Genomic DNA, 14,294 nt, shown 5'->3' on the forward strand with positions numbered 1-14,294 from the left:
CCATGGGTTTACCCTTTATAATACATCTCACTCATGTTACACTAAGAGAGAAAGAAGCTGTCTTCATGCCAACCTCTTTACTCAAGTGGTTTTGGAACCTTTTGCACCACTGAAGGTGTGTGTGTGTGTGTGTGTGTGTGTGTGTGTGTGTGTGTGTGTGTGTGTGTGTGTGTGTGTGTGTGTGTGTGTGTGTGTGTGTGTAGGTAGTATTTATAAATAAGCTGTGCTACCGACAGCTGTCAGCCAGTGTTTGTATAAAAAGATGCCTTATTGTAGAATTTAAAGATTGAAGTTTATTTGTCGCGTGTACATCGACATATACAGTGAAATGCATTATTTGCTTTAACAACCAGCACACCCAAGCGTGTGCTTGAGGTAGCCTGCAAGTGTTGCCACACATTCCGGTGCTAGCATAGCCTGCCCACTACACTCGGGCAGAACAACACAGAACACAACAAGTGACAAAACAGCAACAGCAAAAAACAAGACCCGTGCCTCCCTCCCATCCACGCATATACACAGTCCTTTAACCCCAGGGCAGGCCTCCAGCTCTGGCAGATATGGATTCAGGTCTGCAGACACAAGCTTCGACTTCCCCAGTGGACTAGCAAGGATTCGCCAATGGGCTTCAACTTCCAGACCTACTTTTCAACTCTCAGGCATCGATTCAGGACATGCTGGTCATTGAACACTAGGCCTTGGACTCCAGATTTGTCAATTACGGGACCCCAACACTAGGCCTTGAACTCTGGACTCATTAATGACGGGACCTCAAACACTAGGCTTCAAACTCTAGACTCACCGATAACGGGACCCCAAACACCAGGCCTCGGACTCCAGACTCTTCGATGACCGGACCTCAGACACGAGGTCTTAGACTCCAGACTCGTCAATGACGGAATGCCAAACACTAGGCCTCGAACTCCAGACTCATCAATGATGGGATATCAAACACTAGATCTCAGACTCTGAACTCGTCAATGACAGGACCCCAAACATGAGGCCTTGAACTCCAGTTGATTATAATTTATATTATAAATGATTCCACACCAGTTGTAGATAAGACATCAGAGTGAAACCAGAACAACAGAAGTGATGAGGCGGTATTAGTTATTTTCTAAAAAAAGGATGTATTTTGTTGAAATGAACACAGAATGAAAGGGAGTAAGTTTATAGTCTAACCTCAAGGTTTGTTAATGTATATAAATTCCTTGATGTGTTTGCCAACACCACATAAAACTGTAGATTTATTGGAGGATAGTCGCCATTCACTGTGTTTACCAGGCTTGTCTCGTTTGATTGAATATTATTTGTCTTTGAACATCTGTTTTATTGAACTTTCCAAACAGTGAGTGTGTTTGATGTTTCTGGGACTGTACAGAAAGATGAAGGTGAGGGTCTCATCTAACCTATTGGATACTAAAAGGCCTGGATAGAGTGGATGTGGAGAGCATGTTTCTGTGAGCAGGAGCATCTAGGATCTGAGGGCACAGCCTCAGAATTAAAGGATGCCCCTTTAATGCTGAGATGAGGAATTTCCTCAGCCAGAGGTTGGAGAATAGTGGGATTCACTGCCACAGACACCTGTGGAGGCCAAGTGATTGGGTGTGTTTAAGGCAGAGACTGAGAGATTCTTGATTGGAGGCAATGGACAGGCCGGTTCATTTTGGTGCTCCGTGAGGTTTACTCGTCTCTGCGCCGAACTGAGGCTGTGGCTTGTAATTAACAAGCTTCTGTGAACTCACTTTCATAACTTCAATTTTGAATGCTATTTGCTTACTTTTCTTGTTTGCACTATTTGTTTTTTTTCCTCTGCACATTGGGTGTTTTGACAGTTTTTTAATGGGTTCTGTTGGGTTTCTGTGTTTTGTGGCTGCCTGTAAGGAGACAAATCTCAAGGTTGTGTGAAGTATACATACTTTGATAATAAATGTACTTTGAACTTTGAACTGTAACGGGTGGGGGAAAACTAGAGAATGAAGTTAAAAATGAGCTAGAAATGAAAGGGGAGCAGACTCAATGGGCCAACTAACGTAATTCTGCTCCTGTATTTTATAGTCTTGTAATCTAACACTGATAATCCCCCAGAGTGTAGGCACCTTCATGTAGGTCCCTTGATATTTGCTAACACTATGTAAAACCATATAAAACAACAGATGTGTTTCTCCTGCAAATACAGCAATCCACTTCTGAATGTGTATATAGTAGAAACTTTCTACGATTAAGCAATAATGTTGATATCAAACCACGTTTGGAAATAGGAAAGTGTTTGATCAAACCAGCGGAGTGGACAATTCAGACATTTCAGATAACCTTCTCTTAGAATATAGAACCGTACAGCACAGGAACAGGCCCTTTGGCCCACAATGTGGTGCTAACCAGTCTTACATCAGGACTGGTCGATTCTGCTGTGGTCTTGAGATACAGCAAAAAGCTTGTGTTGCACACTGTTTCTGAAATACAGACTTCCCTCTTGCCACAGTCCCTCTTCTGCACCTTGTTGCACTTTTCTTCAGTGCTGTGGAATTTACCAGTTGTGGAATGCACAGCGCATGGTGAAAAATTGCAGGCCTCCTGCAAGCGCGTGCTCAGAAACTGCATCCTGTTTTGCTGTTCAAAGTTCAAAAGAAAATTTATTACCAAAATATATATATGTTCCCATGTACTCCCCAAAGATTCATTTTCTTGCCGGTATTCACAGTAGAACAAATAATACAACAGAATAAATGAAAAACTACTTACAAAGACTGACAAACAACCACTGTGCAAAAGGCAAACTGTGCAGATAGAAAAAAATAATAATAATAAATAACTAAATCAGCGGTATTGAGAACTCTGCTTCAAGGTGAGTCCATAGGTTGTGGAATCAGTTCAGTGTTGAGGTGGGTGAAGTTATCCACACTGGTTCATGAGCCTGATGTTTGAGGGGGTAATAACTGTTCCCGGAACATGGTGGCATGAGTCCTCAGGTTCTTGCACCTTCTTCCTGATAGCAGCAGCGAGAAGAGATCATGACCTGGGTGATGGGGGTCCCTGATGATGGATGCTTCTTTCCTGTGACAGTGTTTCATGTGAATGTGCTCAATAGTGGGGAGGACTTTACCTGTGATGGACTGGGCCATTTCCACTATTTTCTGTAGATCTCCCAAGAAACCTGACCTTTAACTAAACTCTCACAATGAGGGAAACAAACCCCATCTCTGGCAGTCTGGTTTGGGGAGCTTTGTCCTCGGTGGTGTTGAGGAAATGGGAGCCCCTCTGACAGATTTAAAAAAAATTATTTAGAGATGCAGCATGATAATAGGCCCTTCCAGCCTAATGAGCCCACATTGTCCAGTTACATCTGTGTGACCAATTAACCTACTAACAGACAGCTGTGGGAATTCAGCCCCAATTGTTGACAGTGGAGGGAATTGAACCCAGGTTGCTGGTGCTGAAATAGTGTTACGCTAACTGCTACACTACCATGCTACCCTAAGTGAGGAGCTGTCACACTGTCGAAGTTGGCTGCTCGAACTGGGAATGTACCTGTAGCGTGGCAGCCTCAAGTGCAGGCGTGAAATGGAAAGGGAAAGTTCTTAGTGAAATATTTGCCTCCTCAGGACTCTTAAATCTTTTCCCACTCTCCTTAACTCCATGCTGTCCAGCTTTGAACACCCCTGACTTGGGAAAAAGGCTGTGACCTTATCTCTGGTTCTCGTGATTTTATATACCTCTATCAGGGCACTCCTCAGCCTTCTTCACTCCAGGGAAAGGGGCCCCAACTTATCCAGTCTCTCCTCATACCTCTAGCCCTCTGGTCCTGGCAAAGACGACCATTTGGCCATAAGACATAGGAGCAGAATTAGGCAGTTGGCCCATCAGGTCCGCTCCACATTTCCATCATGGGTGATTTATTATCTCTCTCAACCCCACTCTCCTGCCTTCTCCACATAACTTTTGATGCCCTGACTAATCAAGAACCTATCAACCTCTGCATTAAATATACCCAGTGACTTGGTTTCCACAGCTGTCAGTGACAATGTGTTCCACAAATTCACCACCCTCTGGCTAAAGGAATTCTTCCTTAACTCTGTTCTCAATGGACATCCTTCTATTCTGAGGCTGTACCCTCTGGTCCCAGATACCCCCAGTATAGGAAATACCCTCTCTACGTCCACTCTTTCTAGGTCTTTCAGTATTCAGAAGGTTTCAGTAAGATAACCCCCCCCTTCTAAATTCCAGCAAGTACAGGCCCAGAGGCACTAAACGCTCCTCATACCTTAACCCTTTCACTCCTGAAATCATTCTCAGGAACCTCCTCTGGACCCTCTCCATTGCCAGCTCATCTTTTCCTAAATAAGGGGCCCACAACTCACAATGCTCCATGTGTGGTCTTACTGATGACTTATAAAGCCTTAGTACAGAACATGTAACAATACAACATAGGAACAGTTCCTTCAGCCCACAATGTTGTGCTGAACCATTTAAACTAGTAATTAAGCATCTGACTAAACTAATTCTTGCAGCTTACACAATGTCCATATCCCTCCATTCCCTACACATTCATGTGTCTCTCTGAGAGCCTCTTAAACACTTCCATCATATCTGCCTCCATTACCACCTCAGGCAGTGCATTCCAGGCACCCACCACTCGCCTTGCACGTCACTTTTGAACTTTCCCCTTCTCATTTTAAATGCATGCTTTCCGCATATTTAAACCCTGGATAAAAGATGTCAGCTGTCTTTCCTATGTATACCTCTCATAATCTTATACACCTCTATCAGATCTCCCCTCAGCCTCCGCCGCTCCAGAGAAAACAACCCAAGTTTGTCCAACCTCTCGTTATAGCACATGCCCTCTAATCCAGACAGCAACCAAGCAAACCCCTTCTGCACCCTCTCCAAAGTCTTGAGATCCTTCCTATAATGGGCGACTAGAACTGAATGCAATTCTCCAGATGCAGAGTTTTAAAAATCCCCGTGAATCTCTCTGTACTCTCTCTCCTCTCTCTCACTAGCTTAATCACATCCTTCCTGTAGTGTGTATGGTCTTGCAGAGGTTGCTTTGGTGAGCGAGCATTTGGAAATAATCTTTTTAATGGCTGTCGCCAATAAGATGTCTTCCAGAGTTGGAAAAGCTGATGAGGGTCATTGCAGGGACTGGAATGCTATTTTTGTGAAGCTGGCGTTGGTGAAGGTTTAGGTGATTGCTGTTGCTAAAAGTTCAAATTTCAAAGTAATTTTATTATCAAAGTATGTGTACAGTCGTCATCTTTATGTGCTGTTTTGAATGTGGGTGATCATGATCTTTCCATGACCATGATTGTCCTTGGCAAATTTTTCTACAGAAGTGGTTTGCCATTGCTTTCTTCTAGGCAGTGTTTTCACAAGACAGGTGACTCCAGCCATTATCAATACTCTTCAGAGATTGTCTGCCTAGCGCCAATGGTCACATAACCAGGACTTGTGATATGTACCATCTGCTCATATGACCATCCACCACCTGCTCCCATGACTTCACATGACCATGATTGGCAGTCTAATCAGGTGCTACACCTTGTCCAAGCAGGCTAGAGGAGGGAAGGAGTGCCTTACACCTTTGGTAGAGATTTATCTCCACCCTGCCACCCAGTGTATACAGCATATCATGATATACTACCTTGAGGTTTAGTTTCTTGCAGGTATTCACAGTAGAGCAAAGAAATACACTAGAATCAATGAAATGCTGACATGGTCTGGATGGTGGGGGTCTTTGATGATGGAAGCTGCTTTTTTGTGACAGCACTGCTTGTAGATGTGCTCAGTGATGGGGAGGGCTTTTCCACTGACACCAGGCAGACAATCTCTGAAGAATATTGATAATGGCTGAGAGTCACCCGCCTTATAAAGACACTGTCCAGAAGAAGGCAATGGCAAACCACTTCTGTAGAAAAATTTGCCATGATCACCTACATCATACAACATGGTACATAACGTACCAGTGAATGTTTCCTGTTCAGTTATCAATTCTACTGTTGGGATATAGTTATTTCAGACCTGTTCTCTTCATTTAATTTAAATACCCAAGTGCCAGAGTCGGATTTGAACTCCGTTCTCCAGATAATCACACTAGTGTTCTACTTCAATACTCAGGCATGATGATCAGCAGATTGATGGATGCATGAAAAGCTGCTCTTTTTCCCATTACTACCAATTGCACCAATTTTAACATTCTTTAGAACTAAAAATAGACGAAGATTAGAAGATAAAGATTAACTTTATTCGTCACATTTTTGCTCCTTTTTGCACAACACGTTTAATTTAATTTTTATATAGAGTACTGTGCAAAAGTCTCGGGCGCTTAAATATAGCTAGGGTGCCGGAGACTTTTACACATTACTGTATATTGGTTAAAATAGGAAGGAAGATGGGAAACAGAAGTAAGAGTGCTTAGCTTTGTATTAGCTCAGTAGTATTGAGTGTTATTTGGTAACTGGAAAGATAGAATATATAGATCTGTACTTCTTATTATAAATTATTTTTTATATTTATGTATTGCACTGCCACCATTAAACAACAAACTTCACAACATACAATATGTCAGTGATAATAAACCTGATTCTGACATGTCTTTGAAAACATACTTGAAATACGTCATTTGCATCAGCAGCCAACACAGTCCAAAGATGTGCTAGGGGCAGCCTGCAAGTGACACCATTTTTCCGGCAAGCTCACAATTTACTAACCCTAATTCGTATGTATTTAGAATGTGGGAGGAAACTGAAGCACCCAGAGGCAACGCATGCTGTCATGAGGAAAATGTAAAAGCTCCCTAAAGACAGCAGCAGGAATCAAACCCCTATCGGAGATCGCTGGCGCTGTAAATTGGTTGCACTAACCACTGTGCTACCGTAGGACAGTAAACAAATTAGTGGAATCTCTAATGTTAAAACACTTGAAAAATGAATGTCTTATTTGTGTTCGTAGTCCACAGGCAGTAGCTTCTCAAAGAACTGATATGGCGTGTTGTGTCCTGGCCACGGACAGGAATTGCTGGTGTGTGATCTCTCCCCTCTCTGCCTTCCCAGAGTTATGACCTAATGGACATCATTGTTCGCCGACATAAACTCAGATTCACTCCATCAAAGCCTGTTCATTAATCCGTGGAATTTCCTCTTGTAAATAGGAAGGCACATAACTCCGCTCTGCCATTTAACATTTGGACTCTTTGTCTGAGTGGCTGATTGGGACAGGAAGAATACTGAATGGCGTTTCTATGTGCCATGGACACAGCTTGAGGCTGCTGCGCCCTTGCTTGAAGTCTACAATGAATCATAAGCTGCTAAACTAGGATCAAAGGGCTTTCACTGTTGGCTGCGGCTTTAATCTCATTGAGAAATCTGCCTACAAGTGCTGTGTGATGACTGTTAAAAAATAAGTTCAGAAATGTGGCCCAATTTTGATCTCAGTTTGTTGAAGCTAGGTCTAATTGTTGTTTTCAAAATTTTTAAGGATTGGTATAAATGGAATTGCCTTGTTTAGGGTTGAGAAGGTTTTGTATACTCAGCCAGCTCCAACCCTCCCTACCATAAAGGACATCTTCAAGAGCCAGTGCCTCAAAATGATGGCATCCATTATTTAAGATCCCCACCATCAGGGACATGCTGTCTTCAGGATCAGAAACTGAATCATGTTTTAATACCACTGGCATATGTCATGAATGGGTGCCAGGGTGGAGACGCATCTCTACCAAAGGAAGTATAAGGCGCTCCTTCCCTCCACTAGCCTGCAGGTCACCCTTGGGCAAGGTGTAGCACCTGCTTACTCCTCCTCCCCCCCACCACCCCGGTCAGGGTCATGTGAAGCCATGGGGCCAGGTGGTGGATGGTCGTATGAGTAGCTCGTGCATATCACATGTCCTGGTTATGCGACCACTGACGCCAGGTAGACAATCTCTGAAGAATATTGATAATGGCTGGGGTCACCTGTCTTGGAAAGACACTGCCCAGAAGAAGACAATGGCAAACCAATTCAGTAAAAGGAGAATTGCCAAGAACAACCGTGGTCATGGAAAGACCACGATTGCCTATGCCATATGACACGGCACACAATGAATGACTGATGTCATGAAATTTGTTGTTTTGTGGCAGCAGCACATCACAATAAATAATAACAAAAACTATAAATTACAATACAAAAATATAAATTAAATGGAAACACTGCAAAAAGAGAGCAAAAAAGGAAAATATTGTGAGGTAGTGTACATGGGTTCATTGTCCATTCAGAAACCTGATGATGGATTCTCATTACTACCAAGCAACACACACACAGTGCTGGAAGAACTCAGCAGACCCGGCAGCATCTATGGAAAATACTATAGTCAGGCCAAGTCCGTTTATCAGGACAGGAGAAGAAAGATGACAGAGTAAGAAGGTGGGGGAGCGGAGAAAGAAAAACAAGGTGATATGTGAAACCGGAGGGTGGGAGGGGTGCAGTAAAGAGCTGGGAAGTTGATTGGTGAAAGAGATAAAGGGCTGGAGAAAGGAGAATCTGATAGGAGAGGACAGAAGCCTATGAAAAAAACGAGGGAGGCGCACCAGAGGGAGGTGATAGGGAGGTAAGGAGAGAGTGAGAGAGGGAAATAGGAATGGAGAATGGTGAAGGGTGGCATTACTGGAAGTTTGAGAAATTGATGCTCATGCCAATCAGATTGGAGGCTACCCAACCGGACTATAAGCTGTTACTCTTCCAACCTGAGTGTGGACTGACATGGTGGAATAGGAATGGGGTGTGGATTTAAAATGGGTGGCTACTGGGAAGTCCTGTTTTTTTCTGGTGGGCAGAGCGTAGTTGCTTGTCGAAGCAGTCTCCCAATCTATGTTGGGTATCTCCGATATACAGGAGGTCACACCGGGAGCAATGAATAAAATAGCTGACCCCAACAGACTCTCAGCCTCACCTGGAAGAACTGTTTGGGGCCTTGAATGGTAGTGAGGAAGGAAGTGTAGGGGCACATGTTCCATTTGCAAAGATAAGTGCCAGGAGGGAGATCAGTGGGGAGGGACGAATGGGCAAGGGAGCGATCCCTGCAGGAAGTGGGGGGGCGTGATGGGGAAGGAGGGAAAGATGGCTTGGTGGTGGGATCCTGTTGGAGATGGCTGAAGTTATGGAGAAATATGTCCAGGACATGGAGGCTGGTGGGGTGGTACATGAGGACAGGAGGAACCCTACCCCTGGTAGGGTGGCGGGAGGATGGGTGAGGGCATTACTACCATCAGGAGGAGGTACAGGAGCCTGAAGAGCCACACTCAACATTTTAAGAACAGCTTCTTCCCCTCTGCCATCATATTGTTGAACAATCCATGAACCCATGAATACCACCTTCTTGCAGCCAGTCACAGGAAGGGATTATAATCTCCTCTAAATCAGGGAGAAACACAAAAGCAAATTAACACTGACATTATGAATTTGAAGTTAAACAGAAAATACTGGAAACACTCAGCAGATCAGGCTGTATCTTTGGAGAGAGAAACAGATTTAACATTTCTGATTGATTTTCTCTCCTCCGGTGCACTACTGAAATGTGCAGCATTTTCTGTTTTATTTTAGTGCCGAATGTTGCCATCATGAGCTAACAATCAGGGCAAGCTATTAAGATTAAAACAGAAGCTGAAATATTAAAGATAGATTTTCAAAGGTTAACTTTGTTTGTCACATGTACTGCATTTTGAAACATACAGTGAAATGAGTCATTCAGGTCAAATCAAATCAGCGAGGATTGTGCTAGACAGTCCACAATTCACGAACCCTAGCCCATATAACTTTGGAATATGGGAGAAAACCAGAGCACCCAGAGGAAAACCATATGGTCACAGGGAGGACATACAAACTGCTTACAATCAGCGCTGGGAATTGAAGCCTGATCTTCCAGCTTGCACTATAATAATGACACGCTAACTGCTACGCTCCCAAGCCACCTCTTGTAACATCTTGGAAATGAACTTCTGAATTGCTAAGTTTTAACTCGATAGGTGTGCTCCAGAAGTTCCTGTCAGCTATCCAAATGCTGTCGCCCAGAATTATATCAGGCATTTTAAATCCTTCTCAACTATAGTGGGTATTAATTGGAGATAATTATCAATTAAATTTTAACGACAGTGCAGGTGCTTCTCTTACTGGTGTCAACAACAATAATGTGTTCAAGGTTTCATGGATTTTGCAAGTATTTGAACAACACACACAAAATGCTGGAGGAACTCAGCAGGTCAGTCAGCATCTATGTAATAAACAGTCACCACTTTGGGCAAGACCTTTCAACAGGACTGGAAAGGAAGGGGGAGGAAGCCAGAATAAGAAGTGGGGGGGGGGGGGGTGGCAAAGGAGTACAAACTGGCCGGTGATTGGTGAGATCAGGTGGGTGGGGGAGGAGGAATGAAGTAAGAAGCTGGGAGGTGATAGGTGGAAGACATAAAGGGCTGAAGAAGAAGGAATCTAATAGGAGAGGGCAGTGGACCATAGGAAAAAGGGAAAAAGGAGGGGACCTGGAGGCAGGTGAAGAGAAGAAGGAGTGAGTAAGAAATGAGAATGTGGAATAGAAAAAGATAGAATGGGGAGGGAGAGAATTTATCTGGGAGTTAGAGAAATTGATGCTTGTACCATCAAGTTGGAGGGTTCTGCCCAATGGGAATGGAGGGGAAGAAAGAATGTCTAGGGTGGTGCTGGATAGTAATCAGTACTGAAATAGATGTCTGGCTTCACAGGGCCATGTGGTACAAACTGCAGGCCAGAGGATTATCCTGTCAACTTACCTCCTCGATGGGGACTTCATCTTGCACGTAATTAAAGGCAGAGATCTTTGCATGTACTGGTTCCTGAGCAATAGAGTCATTGAGTACTACAATAGAGAATGCTGAATTGTTACTCCGTTGTTTTTTGGACCAAACATCAGAATAAGGAAGAAATGTGATCTAAGTGACTTTGACCATAGAATGATTGTTGGTGGCAGATGGGGTGGTTTGAGTATCTCAGATACTGCTGATCTCCTGGGATTTTCACACACAACAGTCTCTAGAGTTTCCAGAGACTGGTGCAAAAAGCAAAAACAATCCAGTGAGCATCAGTTCTGTGGGCGAAAACGTCTTGTTAATGAGAGGGGTCAGAGGAGAGTGGTCAGACTAGGTTCAAGCTGAGAGGAAGTTGATGGTAACTCAAATAACCACATGTTACAATGGTGTAATGTAGAATGCAAGAGGATGGGCTGCAGCAGCAGGAGATTACAAACATACAGAAATATACTCAGTGGCTACTTTATTAGGTACCCCTTGTAGCTAATAACGTGGCCACTGAGTGTTTATCCCTTATGATGCACACAAGTTGCCTTCTCCAGCTGAAATAAAGCAACGACTGGAAGCTTTGAGGGTGAATTGTTCTTCGCTCTTTGGCAACTGTACTCCCATCTTGTCATCTCTCCTGCATTACTGGTCTTTGTTTTTACTGGTGTTCCATTTTAATCATTATGATTCTGTTTGTAAATGATGTCTGAGAATTGACTCACAGAAATAAGTGGGAAGTATCTGTGCTCTGGCATCAGTAAGTGGGAAGAACATCTGGTAATCACTTTTGAGATGACAGCTTGGGAAAATTTTTAAAAATCCTTTAAAAATGGCAACGGCCTCAGCGGTTGGAAGAACTTTTATTTCCGAGGGTCAGGTTGGTTGTTTATATTGCAAGACCCCTGAAAAACCAAAAAAAGAAAAGGAGATTGTAAAAATAGCAGAGTCCAGTCATGCTGGCTGGTGACCCAGGGTCATGTTTCTCTGTAGTTTCTCATGGATCTCAGTGACAGCAGAATATAAATCTAAGCTGCAGAGATCCTGACAAAGTTTTAGCAAAGTTCACGTGATTGGTGGTGGATCTGTGGAAGTCATTGCCACAGACGGTTATGAAGGCCAAGCCCATTGGGTATATTTAAAGCAGAGATTAAAAGGTTCTTGATTAGTCAAGGCGTCAAAGGTTGTGGGGTGATGGTAGGAGATAGCTATTGAGAGGTAAAGTAAATCAGCCATAATGGAATGGCAGAGACTCGATGGGCCAAATGGCCTGGCACTACTCTTATGTCTTGTAGTCTTATAATCGCTGCCAAACTCAATTCCTGCAGATGCAAGAAACCTGAAATAAATTCCAATACACTCAGCAGATAAGGGAGTGAAACTGTATTTAATGTCCCTAACTGGTCATCAGAAAAATAGTGATCCATAATTGTTGAATGACTGTTTGGTACATTGGTTAATGATTGTTGCATGTACAGTGTGAAAACTTGTTTTGTATTCGTTATGCAGATCATTTAATCACATCAATGCATTGAGGTAGTACAATGCAGAATAAAGTAACAGCTACATACTTTACTACATAGGCCAGTGCTATTAAACCTGATTCTGATTCAGATTCAGATTCTGGGGTAGAAGCTGTCCTTGAGCCTGATGCTTTACAAGCTTTTGTACCTTCTGCCTGGATGGAAGATGGGAGAGGAGAGAATGTCTGGGGTGGGTGGGATCTTTGATTATGCTGGCTACTTTACTGAGGCAGCAGGAAGTGTAGACAGAGTCCATGTTGGAGACTTACGTGATGTGCTGAGCTGTGTCCACGACTCTACAGTTTCTTGCAGTCTTGGGCAGAGTAGAATCAGATTGATGTTTATGTACACCACAGTAACAGGCCCTTCCTGACCAATGAGCCCGCACTGCCCAGTTAGACCCATGTGACCAAGTAATCTACTAACTGGTATGTCTTTGGAATGTGGGAGGAAACCTTTAACAGAACTGACGTAATCTGTGAAATACGTTGCATTTTGGATATACCAAGCCACGATGCATCCAGATAACATCCTTTCTTCGGTGTAACGATGCAAATTGGTACGGGATGACAGCCGCACACCTAGTGTTTTTTAACTTCCTGAGGAAGTAGTTAAGTTTTTATTCAAGATCAAATTTGTTATCATCTGTCTGTTCATATGTACAACCAAATGAAACAATGTTCCTTTGGATTATGGTGCACCCACAATACATAGATCACACACAGCACATAAAACAAAATATTGCCATAAGTAAGTTAATAAACTGTAATTTAACATGCATATAATGCACAGCACAGGTAAACAGTAAACAGCTTGCTGTCCCAGTGACGAACCCTTGGTGGTGGCAGGGTAGTGATTAGTCTCACAGCCTGTGGGAAGAAGCTGTTACCCAGTCTGGCAGTCCTAGTACTGATGCTGCTGTACCTCCTTCCTGACGGTAGTGGGTCAAAGAGATTGTGGGATGGGTGATGGGCATTCTCACCAATGCTTCGGGCTCTTTGTCTGCAATGCTTTCGGTAAATATCACCAATTGGGTGGGGGGAGGGAGGGGAGACTCCAGTGTTCCCCTCAGCAGTGTCTGTAGGGTCTTGTGGTCCGATGCATTGCCTCTGCCCTACCACGCACTGATGCAGCCTGATAGGATGCTTCTGTGCTCTTGTAGGAAGTTTTTAGAATGGGGGGGGGCAGTGGGTGGTGGCGGGAAGCTTTGAATGCCCCAATCTCCTCAGAAAGTAGACACTGCTGTGTCTTCTTGACTAGTGAGAAGGCGTTGTGCTCCCAGGTTAGATTGTCCGTTGTGTACGCACCAAGGAACTTTGTGCTCTAGTAGACGCGATGTGTGAAGGCAGATCGAACAGCAGAGGCCAACGGTGATGTTAAGGGATGGAATCTGTGCATAGTCCAATGTTCAACATAGTTTGGGTAATATCAGAACTTGAGGTGATTGGCCGGCAGTCCACCGCAACAGGAAGAGAGTGATTACAGAAAGCAATTAAGGAGGAATGAGCTGCCACCACAGAACTGTAACAACTGTGGGAATAAATACCATTGACTGATTACGTCGTAAAATATTGTTTGCAGCTGGAAATGGACAGCTACTATAAAGTCTGTGATCACTGCTGTTTTATTGGTGTTCTCGATGTACAGCGTTGGCCCATTGGTCCTTAGTGGAGAAATGGAATGTCCTGGGAATGTTGGCAGGGAAGCAGCATCCAGAATTAATTTTTCCCTGGACAGGGTGCTGGCAGCCACACAACCACAGCTCCTTCATCGCTTTCCCTTGGCCGTTTGAAAGCGGCAGTGAATATTGGGAGCAGCTTTTTGCTTTCAAGCCAGCATTTTGTTAACCTGCAGGGCTGCGGTGAACGGAGGTGTCTGCCTGGCTCACTGTAGTATTCCCTGAGCAATACCTCCAGAGAGAGAAAGAAAAGCAAAACAATTGTTTCAACCCTTTCTCCTCCACTCCAGAAGTCATACACCC

General features: G+C 43.8%; 1 protein-coding gene across 2 annotated transcripts in view; it reads left to right on the top strand.

The window, feature by feature from the left end:
- Positions 1–14,294, top strand: part of frmd4a (FERM domain containing 4A) — a 384,495-nt gene that overhangs the window by 80,581 nt on the left and 289,620 nt on the right. The gene's annotated exons all lie outside the window — the stretch shown is intronic.

Source organism: Mobula birostris, chromosome 23 (assembly GCF_030028105.1).
Source record: "Mobula birostris isolate sMobBir1 chromosome 23, sMobBir1.hap1, whole genome shotgun sequence".
NCBI classification, from domain to species: Eukaryota; Metazoa; Chordata; class Chondrichthyes; order Myliobatiformes; family Myliobatidae; genus Mobula; species Mobula birostris.